Here is a 12,728-nt window from a genome sequence, read left to right as displayed (position 1 = left end):
ACCCCTAAAAAATGGCACATTTCTACTGGTCCTTATGATAGCTTAACTACTGGGCAGTTTGGCAAGGACTACAGGACTGCTGCCAATTTCTAACACTGATGTGGGGACCATGTCAAGTGTTCAGTCAAGGCTAACATAATAACATATCCAAACAGACCCCGATATCAGACTCATGATTCAATAACTACAGAATAATATCAACATGACAGTTGCCAAGCTTTTACTTCATCCATACCTGAAGTAGATGTGTTAACTGATAAAAAAATGCAAATATTTACACTTCTTCAATGGAAAGCAGATTAGAAATTCAATTGTTTTTAAGACCAGTCCACAGGACTAGCGTTAACATCAATTCACTAGTGCGCATGGTTTGTAGCTAGTCCTGCTTGAACAACATAAAATTGTTTAGTTTGAATTTGTAACAAAACTGAAGCAATGAGAACTGGTTCATAATCTTAGACATCAAATGCTACCAGTCAATGAGGACAGCATCAGATTTTTACTTGTCTTGAGCACAACCTAGTTGTCTCGGGCCAGCAGACTAGCATGAATTTCGAAGACTGGTATGTGTTCCTCTACCTCTATTAACAAGCATGAAATACTTGGTTGCTATGGAAGCTCCAAACAATACACTTTTCAAAAATCCTAAACAATCAAAAGGTACTAGTTTACCACTAGTCCTATCTATGTGCAAAGTTTGGTGAAGAAATATTGTAGAATTTTCAAGATCTGCTCCAAAAGGAGCACTGCCATTTAAGTCTAAGTCAAAGTCATTGCCATGGAAACTCAGAAAAAATAGATTTTAAAAAATCCCAACCTATCAAAAGGCACCAGCTCACCACTAGACCTATCTACGTTCCAAGTTTGGTTAAGATATCCCTCATGGTTTTTTAGTTCTGCTCCGGAAACGAAACGTGACAGACAGACGGAAGGACAGCACCCATATCTACATCCCCCTTCCACTTCGTGGTGGGGGATAATAATATGAATGGTTCTATTTTCACTGCACTATATCAAGAGTATCTTGTCAACAACGTCTCCCCCAACCCACCATTTTACGTATGTAAGTCAGCCCCCTGCCCTCTTTAATCCCCATGTATAACACATGTCTGTGAACACACGATCACTGTGACACGAGGCCTGGGTCACCACCTCTCAGGTAAATGTAGGTCTATTGTTATGTCACCCTACATAGACAGAAAGAGGTAATAAGCCGGCGTCACACTTCCTTGTCTAATACTGTCGATCACATCTCACTGGCTTGGGTCAGTGAGGGGTGATATATTAAGAGATATAGAGACGATACTAACACTTTGTCCATAAAAATATTTATTTAAAATATGAGTTTGTTGGGTTTTTTTAAAAATAAAACCTTTCATCCTTGCTTTTGTCTGATCTAGACTTGCCAAGGCTTTTAGTAAAAAATGATTAAACAAATCTAAATTCCACTAACATGGTACAAGACTGCTGTGCAAAATACGCATGATGTCGGAAAGCACACGTAAAATGTCCAAATCATCATCATCATCATCATCATCAGCAGCAGCAGCAGCAGCAGCAGCAGCCACAGCCGCAGCCGCAGCAAGACTGCTTATAGGTGAAAGGTCAGTGGACAGAAGGCTGAGAGTCATAGCATTAAGACTAGCTGTCTGGTTGAAAGGAACAGTCTCGCACAAAACAATCGTAAAGATACGACAATTGTAGGTTTCTGTTAAAATGTTGGAGATTACAACAGTTGCTACGACTGCCTTGTGGAAAGGGACTGTCATGCACAACACAATCTTAAAGATACAACTATTGTAAGTCCATGTTCCAGTGTTGGAATTACAACAGTCGTATCACTAAGATGCTTGAGGTAAGGAACTGTTCTGCACAACACAATCTTAAAGATACAACTATTGTAAGTCCATGTTCCAGTGTTGGAATTACAACAGTCGTATCACTAAGATGCTTGGGGTAAGGAACTGTTCTGCACAACACAATCTTAAAGATACAACTATTGTAAGTCCATGTTCCAGTGTTGGAATTACAACAGTCGTATCCCTAAGATGCTTGAAGTAAGGAACTGTTCTGCACAACACAATCTTAAAGATACAACTATTGTAAGTCCATGTTCCAGTGTTGGAATTACAACAGTCGTATCACTAAGATGCTTGAGGTAAGGAACTGTTCTGCACAACACAATCTTAAAGATACAACTATTGTAAGCCCATGTTCCAGTGTTGGAATTACAACAGTTGTATCACTAAGATGCTTGAGGTAAGGAACTGTCGTGCACAACACAATCTTAAAGATACAACTATTGTAAGTCCATGTTCCAGTGTTGGAATTACAACAGTTGTATCCCTAAGATGCTTGAGGTAAGGAACTGTTCTGCACAACACAATCTTAAAGATACAACTATTGTAAGTCCATGTTCCAGTGTTGGAATTACAACAGTTGTATCACTAAGATGCTTGAGGTAAGGAACTGTTCTGCACAACACAATCTTAAAGATTCAACTATTGTAAGCCCATGTTCCAGTGTTGGAATTACGACAGTCGTATCACTAAGATGCTTGAGGTAAGGAACTGTTCTGCACAACACAATCTTAAAGACACAACTATTGTAAGTCCATGTTCCAGTGTTGGAATTACAACAGTTGTATCACTAAGATGCTTGAGGTAAGGAACTGTCGCGCACAACACAATCTTAAAGATTGCGATACATATTGCAATACATATTGGGGCTCAAATTATGTATATTTGTACTGTTCAAATGGTACTTCTTCATTCAAGAGTCCAGACTTAAGATTGCAAGATGGGTAGTATGGATAAACTAGACTACCTATTAATTACATCATCAATATGGAATGCTAATGTAATCAGCGTGAAGTGAGTGAGTTGGGTTTAACGCCGCTTTGAACAGTATTCCTGTTATTTAATGGTGAGTAAGCTTAACGTGGGAGGAAAGCCCGAAAGCGATGCAGGTCTTAGACATTTACCACTTTGGGGAAACCCATGAGCATGGGTATGGTGCTGACAAACCTAGAATCATAATTCAGGGCGGACCAGGATTCGAACCCGCGATCATAGGTTTCTGGCATGCCCAAGGGGCGTAACTCTGCACAGTGACCTGTGGCACCTAATACTAGTAATAGACGACTGGGCCGCCTGTGCCCCCTAAATCTACCAGTAAGTTAAAGTGTTGGAGTTACCACACAGAGCACAAAGATTGTTTTGTGGAAAGTTACGACTATTGTTAATGTTAAAATCTGCCTGGGAATTACCACACTCAGAGACCCTTGAAGATCCGGGAGAGAATAGGTCTTCAGCAACCCATGCTTGCCGTAAAAGGCGACTATGCTTGTCGTAAGAGGCCACTAAAGGGATCAGGTGGTCAGGCTTGCTGACTTGGTTTATGCAGGTCATCGATCCCAATTGTGTGGATCGATTCTCATGATATTAGTCACTGGATTGTCTGGTCCAGACTTGATTATTTACAGACCGCTGTCATATAGCTGGAATATTGCTGAGTGTAGCGTAAAACAACAAACTAACCAGCCAACCACCACACTCAGAGCGCTAACAACACTATATTGGAGCTGGGCCATGGTGACTTCTGATAGCAGTAATGAGGGAACACAGATCGGAGATAACAATGACATGTCAACAATCAGCTGTACAATTAGCAATAGCAGAGTTAGATACTGGGTGTGTTATTGTTGACATAAGACCAACACCATTGTGTTAGTAACCTTGGGTTAACCAGTTGGAATGTATGTAGATACATGTTCTCTAGCATCATGACAAGGGTGTACTCCCCAGGAAGCTGAGAATGATTGTCAAGAGCACACTGATCCATTGACTGGGATATTAATGAGCTTTGAGCACGATATTCAGCATTGAAAAAAATATAGAAATGGACTATTACTATATTTATTAATATATATATTAATATTAACTAAACTTATTAATATTATTAATATCATTAATTAATTCTAATGACCCATGTACAGTTGTATAGGGAAATGGTAAAAGATATTTTTTAATATTTGACTGTATACTCAACACAATATTTGCAACACAAACTAGGAAACATTTCAAGAGCAACATGCCTTGAAACCTTTTGAGTGTCTGTGTTTTTAAACATATCATAATATGTAAATATATCTATTATCCCACCCATTTAAAAAAACTGGAAAATATTCTAGCACAGACTTAATGATAGCTACCTTGGGAAGAGAGTGCAACCAAACAATCTTGATGAAATCAATCAATTTGTTTTGGAACGAAACAGAAAACTACTTTGTGTGATGTAGTGAGTGATCAGTAAAACAAATGAAGTACCCAGGTCACGGTGACCTGCTGCCTGGCAAGTGCAATCTTCAAATAGTTGGCAGAAGGGGAATGTGCCTTCGACTCGTCAAACAGATTGAAGGATGAACTTCAGTATTATCATTCCCTGACAACCTTTACAAATGTAATGACATTTTACTCAAGGTTAGCGTTGGTATTTCCTTTTATATAAAAAATGTCTTATTGCAAATTTGGAAATATTTCAGTAAGGTCACTTTAACTCTCCTTAAACATTTCTAAGCTGAATATATGTCTTTTTTATTCTTTTAATGTCTGAACCAAAGACTGTGTTGACAGCATACAATGTATGCAACAAAAATACAATGACTGAATTGAAAAACTTTAAGCAGTAAAAGGACAATGGGATTTATTCTAATGGCGAGTTAGTTGATGGGAAACAGGTTTAGCTTCGTGTTCAAGATTGTCTCAGTGATATAGAGACGTGAATGCATGTGTGTGTGACTGTTTGTACTAGCCCCGACTTCTTCAGGTTAATAGTGCTAGCCCATTGATATACAATGCCAGGTTTAACATGGATACACCACTCAGACACGGTACTACTGAACCGACCAGTGCTTGTTTTATCTCCTTAATGCCGAGTGCCTGGCAGGGTAATGACAAATACCATCTTTTAAAGTCTTTTGGAACGATGCAGTGTGTGAGTGAGTGAGTGAGTGAGTGAGTGAGTGAGTGAGTGAGTGAGTGAGTTTCAAATATCTAAGAATTAAAAACTACACTTTATATATTGCCTTAGTATAATAAGAAAGATGTCAATCAGAGGGCTTATTGTTGGAAATATCTCATTTTTCCTCTCAGAAAGCTTGTCTGCCTCTCTTCATTTCAGCCTTCACATTCCTAGGCTGCTTTGGGTAGGCTTCAGGATGAGACATAAAAGAACAAAAATTAATTTCAATTCAATTATCTAAAAATAAACTTGTTGCACTATAAATGCCCCAAGATAAAGTTTCTTGAAAGAAAACCTGGCAGCATAGCATGTATGTTCTGATAAAGAACGTTGACCTTGAGAACAACGTGTGATGTTGTGTGGGCCAGTTATAAAGTGCAGTTCCCATACGTTGGTCCAAATGTTACACAAAACCTTTCCAACCAAATTAGCAGCCCATCAGAACATGCTGCTTTGAGAGCGAACCATGCTAACATGGCTAATGCATTCATTACACTCTACCATTGGTTCTGTTACTTGCCAACTAACTTAACTACGCAGCCATCTTCCCAAGGCAAGGGAGTTAACTGACTGTAAAAGTCCAGTTTCCACCCTTGCCGAACTTGGCTGGAATTTCTGGGCTCGGTCATAGCGCCACCTGTGTATATTACGAGTTACGTACCTTCAATGTCCCTCCAATGTCCCTCTCATATATCTTGCATTTGCTTCAAACAAAATGGCACCGCACAGTCAAGACGATATGATTGATAATCAAGATCTATATTGCAACAAAACGGGTCTTGCTTCGCTAAGTGCATCAAATCATTGAGCACCTTGAATAAAAACATGAAAAGATTTAGAAAATATCTGTTGACAGTACACATGCTTTGCAAATCCTGCAAGTGACTGAAGTCTCTATGGCAGTTCATGAACTGGATGTCAATTCTATTGCACAAATTTTGATTGGACTGTGCATGGACTTGTTAGTCCAGCCAAAATATAGCTCCATAATTCCAGCCTAGTTTGACATGGGTGAAAACTGAACTTTTATAGACAGTTAATTTCCTTGCTTGGGGAGATGCTACACAGTCTGCTTCTACAGATTACACATACCAGTGAGGGGGAAGCACTACACTGTTATTATGGCAAAGCAGGTGAGACCAGGGCCCAACATAACTCATGGAAACATACCTACAGTAGGAAACTTTAAAGGGGTCCTTGTCTCGTTTCCCATAGATGTTATGTTACATGTCATCACCTGTCACACACAGCATCATAAGGGAGGACTCTGACAAGGTTTTAGATGGAAGTTTGCCTTTTTCATGTTTTCTCGTCTGTCATGTCATGAATGAAAATGTCAAAATAATTGAGATAGTCTTCCAGCAAGTCTTATTTATTTACATGCAAGGTGAGGAAGATGCTGGCTTTTTTAAAACAAAATATTTTGTACCAGAAAAAAACATTTGTCCCCAGGTTTTAACCACACAATTGGGATACAATGACATGCATCAACCAAGTCAGGGAGCCTGACCACCCATCCCATGAGTCGCCTTTTACGACAAGCATAGTTGCCTTTTACAGCAAGCTGGGTTGCTGAAGACCTATTCTACCAAGGATCTACATGGGTCTTACCCAAAACAAAAATTTGTTCACTTAACATGTTGGATGCTGTGAAATAAATGTGTTGTGAAAACAGCAAAAATTAATCGTTTACTCCTTTCAGAGGAAGAAACTGTTTGTTTTAAAGCAGTGACCAACTATGTAGACTGTCTCCAACAAATATTAAATCGTAGGTCTACAAGGACTGTACCATGTTGTACCATATGTACCATATTTAGCAATATTCCAGCAAAAACACAGCGAGGGACACCAGAAATGGGCTTCACACATTGTACCCATGTCGGGATCGAACCCGGTGTCTTCGAACGCTTTAACCACCAGGCTACCCGACCGCCCCTATAAACCATGAAGCTTCTACAACCTTTTGTTGACATTGTTTATCAAATGATTAGAACAACAGGCAGTGATTGTCAGAGCTTTGCTTCATTTACATTGAGGTCAAACACAGTAGGCCTACATCAAACACAATAATTACTGAGACAAACATCCCGCGTTGATAATCACTTGCACCTGACTAGACAACTCCCTTGTATCAACACGTATGTTTCAGTTTACTATTCCCTCCTCCAATAAATGAAAAGATTCAGCCTTGTGGATCCTGCTTCCAATTTTAACCATATCCCTTAAATCCTACAATATTTGTAACCCTTGCTTGTTCCACATCAGACCTGTGAAGATTCGGGGTAGAATAGGTCTTCAGCAACCCATGCTTTTCGTAAAAGGCGACTATGCTTGTCGTAAGAGGAAACTAACGGCATCGGGTGGTTAGGCTTGCTGACATGGTTGATGTGTGTCATCGTATCCCAATTGCGTCGTTCGATGCTCATGATGTCAATCACTGGATTGTCTGGTCCAGACTTGATTATTACTGACCGCCGTCACATTAGCTGGAATTTTGCTGAGTGCAGCGTCAAATAACAAATAACCTAGCCTTGTTCTACATCATATTTAGTGTTACTAGTGAAGTGCATTGGCCTCAGTTTAATAAAGATTCACGTATTGCGATACCTACCACAATATATCACATGTGCTCTTTCTAGGACAGGTATGAGTCCAAATTTACTACCCGGGAACCCGACACCAAATTACCCGGCCCTATCCGGGTACCAGCTGTTGGTCTCAAGAGATAGGTACAAAATGTCCGATTGGGAATTGTTTTACCGCAGCCCTGGCAAAATGTATTTAGATACACGTATAAAATGATCTGATCATGGATACATAGAATTTGATAGACGTTTATCCATCCTCGAACATATTAAAGTCAGAAGGAATGCTTGCATAGTCAGAAAGAAATGTGAATATTAGCTATACTTGAGGTTATAACCATAGGGCTTTATTGTTAATGTCATTAAACAGTATATCACATGACCAGCCACGGGTCCGGGTAGTCCTGTGGGTAACCAGGTCCTACACAGGACCCACCTGACCCGAGTACCCGAGTTACCCGTCCCAGCCCTGGTTCTTCCATCTGTAATTTGCTATGAACCTGAACAAAAATGGATCCATACATCAGACTTGCCCTGCACATTCCTGACATTCCACCATTTTGTGGAATGTTACTATGGTCACAATACTTGTGTAATTGACACATTATATACAAGAATCTGGTTACTAACAGTTTCCCTTTTTCGATCACAGGAATCAGTTGCTTACTTCTAAATTTCATAATTTCTTTTCGACTTGTCACTTATGTGAACTTTGCCAGCAAGATGAAAACATGCATGATCTATAAAAAACACAAATTTCCAGTATTTTCCCCAAATATCGTGATACGTTGGTTGGTTTGTTGTTTAACGCCGACTCAGCAATATTCCAGCTATATGACGGCGGTCTGTAAATAATCGAGTCTGGACCAGACAATCCAGTGATTAATATCATGAGCATCGATCCAAGCAATTGGGATCGATGACATGCATCAACCAAGTCAGCGAGCCTGACCACCCGATCCCGTTAGTCGCATTTTACGACAAGCATAGTCACCTTTTACGGCAAGTATGGGTTGCTGAAGACTTATTCTACCCCGGCGTCTTCACGAGCCTATTGTGATACATAGTCATTAACATTGCAAATGGTTGTATACCCGTATAACGGGCCGTTAATACCACCCACCTCTAAATATTACATACATGACTTTTAATACTTCTAGCTAGAGGTGAGGATTTAATTTAAATTTCAAGGCAGGAGTTACGGGTGGAGATTTTACCCTATAGTTTCCTCATCAAAGGTAAACATTTGGGATGCCTCTACAGCTTGGAACTGCCTGCCCACGGCTTAAACCAGTGCAAATAGCGATAACATGAGGACACACCTTATCATGCCTAAAACTGCCTCAACACTGCTGAAATTGTCTGAGGCAGACAATGTGAGCAGCAATCAGCAGCATCCACACCTTGGTCCTTCTTATCAGCTGAGGAACACCAGCTGCAGCAGCGTGGACAAGACTGGCTTCATTGACTGCATGGTATGAGATGCAGAAATGGCAATTAGTGATGGATACCACACACATGATGTTTGTTACACTGATAGAAATGGTATGGTATCATATCGTCGTCATCGTCATCATCATCATCATCATCATCATCATCATCGTCATCCCCATGTACAGTCAAGTCCCGTTAATCTGACATAGTTGGTTGCATATGATAATGTTGGATTAACGAGTATGTCGGATATACGAAATCATCATCATCATCATCATCATCATCATCATCATCATTCCCCATATACTAACATACTACGTCCTATGAGCTGGATGGTATGAAATGCAGAAACGGTCACTTAGTGATTTACAGTTATGGACACAGCACATATACATTGTTTATGACACTGATAGACGCGGTGTGGTATCATCATCATCATCATCATCATCATCATCATCATCATCATCATCGGGGGCACGGGTGGCCCAGTTGTCTTAGGCGCCACAATTCGCTGTGCAGAGTTGCGTCCCTTGGGCACGCCAGAAACCTATGATTGTGGGTTCGAATCCCGGTTCACCCCGATTATGTTTCTAGGTTTGTCAGCACCATACCCGTGCTCGTGGGTTTCACCGAAGTGGTAAATGTCTGAGACCTGCATCACTTCAGCTTTCCTCCCACATTAAGCTGACACGCCGTGATATGACTGGAATACTGTTAAAAGAGGCGTTAAACCCAACTCACTCACTCACTCATCATCATCATCCACCATATATTTCCATGCTATAAGTTATAAATGCTACATGGCATGAGATGCAGAGATGGCCAGCCAGTGATTCACAGTTATGTATACGGCACACAACCAATGTTTGTTCTACAGTCTGTCTGCCTGCCAGATAAACACTGATAGACACGGTGTGGCAATGTTTTCCTTATACTTTTTGCCACTGCTACTTCAGGTTACATCACAGTGGTATTTCTTCAAGTGTGGCTAGATTTTATGTTTAGTACAATTTGTTAAGCTATCGGAGTTCCATTGATTGGGTTAATAATAATGCTATATGAGCATGCTTAGGACATGGGTATGCTACACTATAAGTCTGAAACATTCAGCAGCAGCAGCAGCAGCAGCAGCAACAGCATTGACCATATCCACAATTATCTACATCTACATCCTCCTCCTCATCATTGCCATCATCATCATCATCACAGTTGTCATCACAGTTATCATCATCATCATCATCATCATCACAGTTATCATCATCACAGTTGTCATCATCATCATCATCACCGTTGTCATCATCATCATCATCATCAACATCATCAGCTTCATGATGCCATGATCATCATCACAGTTGTCATCATCACCGTTGTCATCATCATCATCATCATCATCATTGTCATCAACATCATCAGCTTCATGATGCCATGATTACCATAGCCATAATCATCATCAGCAGCAGCAGCAGCTTCAACTAGATTATCATCATCATCATCATCATCATCATCACCAGTTTCATCATTAACATAACATTTTTAATTTTTTACATCTATGTATAGCTGCCAGTAGACATGGCTGAGCCATCAGTCCTGGACCAGACAAACCAGAGATAAACACTGACAGCAATTACCGACACTGGTGGGTAATAATGACCCAATATGAGCTGGAAACAGATGAAACATGTCCAAGTCAAGGATTGCATGCACACAAACCTTGTTATCAATTTGTTGATTAGGGGCAAGGAAGGCCAGTGGTTGATAGCATGTCCAGTGATCCAGACTCCGTACAACAGAGTGAGCTAGGTCTCACTAACCATCCACTACCATGACAAGCATCAGACACTGTGTACCTATTCCTCTGTACCCTACTCCAGAATCTACTTGCCCTTTCAGGGTTAGAAACTAACAGTTTTTGTCCACTAGTCCTTATAATGATAACATATAGCAAAACCCTTAAAATGGGCCAATTTCTAGTGGTCCTTTGGATACCTTTACTATTGGGCAGTTTGGTAAGGACTACAAGACTAGTGCCAATTTCTAACGCTGATTTTACACTGCCTTGTGCAATATTCCAGCAATACCACACCAGTGCTACGCAATAAATAGTTTCACACATCTTACCCATGTGGGGAATCGAACCTGGGCCTACAGCATGACAAGCGAAGGCTTCAACCACGAGGCTACCCCACTGGTCCCACTTGAGAGTAGTAAATAACTACGACAGACTGTACAGGCTGTGCAGGCCTAAACTAGCGGCTCATCGTCCTGATCAACTCTTATGGCAGCACTGTTTATCTACATCCCTCTTATCTATATTAACATGACTGATGATAAACTACTTTGTTTTTTTACACAGTGAATTCATGATGTCATGCATGCATACATATATAAATCTGCCAGAACTGACAAGATAGTAACAGGATACACACCTAACACAGCCCATTATCAGGAGACGGTGTATTTATCCACTTTAACACCTTTACTAGCGTTGACAGAAGTTATTAAGTGAACGATAAAGCATGACTATGGGAGATGGAGTGCTTTATCTCAGTGAAAAACATCTAAATGCAAGAAATAACTGAAAAACTAGAAAATGTTAAGATATCTTATAGAGCATTAATACAGGGTGTCGCAGTATGAAAGGAATGCGATCAAAACCAGCAAGAGAAAGAAACACATGCAGCATAGACAAAACTAAGTCATGACATCTAAAATTGAACGTTCTTTCACCATCTGCCCTGGTGGCTCAGTGGGAAAACAGTGGGTTACAAAACTTAACACAATATGTGAGGTTGCAGGTTCGATTCACGTCGTCCATAATGAAATAGTTTCATTTCTTGTCTTCGATTTCAGGACATTGGATGTTTGAAACACTAAGTCCAAATTCCATCTGCTACTCAAATCATCAGATCTTACTTGCAAAAAGTAAAACCTCATACCAGGTCTTACTTGCAAAAAGTAAAACCTCATACCAGGTCTTACTTGCAAAAAGTAAAACCTCATACCAGGTTTAAATTGCAAAAAGTAAAACCTCATACCAGGTCTTACTTGCAAAAAGTAAAAACCTCACATCTGTGATGTGGTCTTATTTGGAATAAGTAAAACCTCATACTAGGTCTTACTTGCAAAAAGTAAAACCTCACATCCGTGATGTGGTCTTACTTGGAATAAGTAAAACCTCATACTAGGTTTTACTTGCAAAAAGTAAAACCTCACATCCGTGATGTGGTCTTACTTTGAATAAGTAAAACCTCATACTAGGTCTTACTTGCAAAAAGTAAAACCTCACATCCGTGATGTGGTCTTACTTGGAATAAGTAAAACCTCCCAAAAGGTTATTACAAGAAGGAAAGATATCTACAATACAATAGACAAAAGTGGCAGTAGGTTTATAATGGCATGTTAAACATGGTAAAATACATTTCAACCAAAACTGATCACCTGGGCTCATCATATAATGACTAACTAACACTATTTCCTTCACAATCAGCGAATTTGCAAAGAGACAAAAGTTAATAGGACACATTGTCATGTTGTACATTTCTGATCTGATATTCTTCAATATCATTACAAATTTTGGTAAGAAAATGAGTCAAATTGAAATCCTGCACAAAAATGCAACTTCAAGATGGATTTTACAGAAAAGAAACGAAGTTGGCTACCTCTGACCCAATGACAAACATTACATTG

At 39.9% G+C, this 12,728-nt stretch overlaps 1 protein-coding gene across 3 annotated transcripts in view; it reads right to left on the bottom strand.

Moving 5' to 3' along the window:
* Positions 1 to 12,728, bottom strand: part of LOC124140427 (nostrin-like) — a 97,867-nt gene that overhangs the window by 42,662 nt on the left and 42,477 nt on the right. The window lies entirely within an intron of this gene.

Source organism: Haliotis rufescens, unplaced genomic scaffold, assembly GCF_023055435.1.
Source record: "Haliotis rufescens isolate VD_foot unplaced genomic scaffold, xgHalRufe1.0.p SCAF_37, whole genome shotgun sequence".
Lineage (NCBI taxonomy): Eukaryota > Metazoa > Mollusca > Gastropoda > Lepetellida > Haliotidae > Haliotis > Haliotis rufescens.
This window is presented reverse-complemented; position numbering and strand designations above follow the sequence as displayed.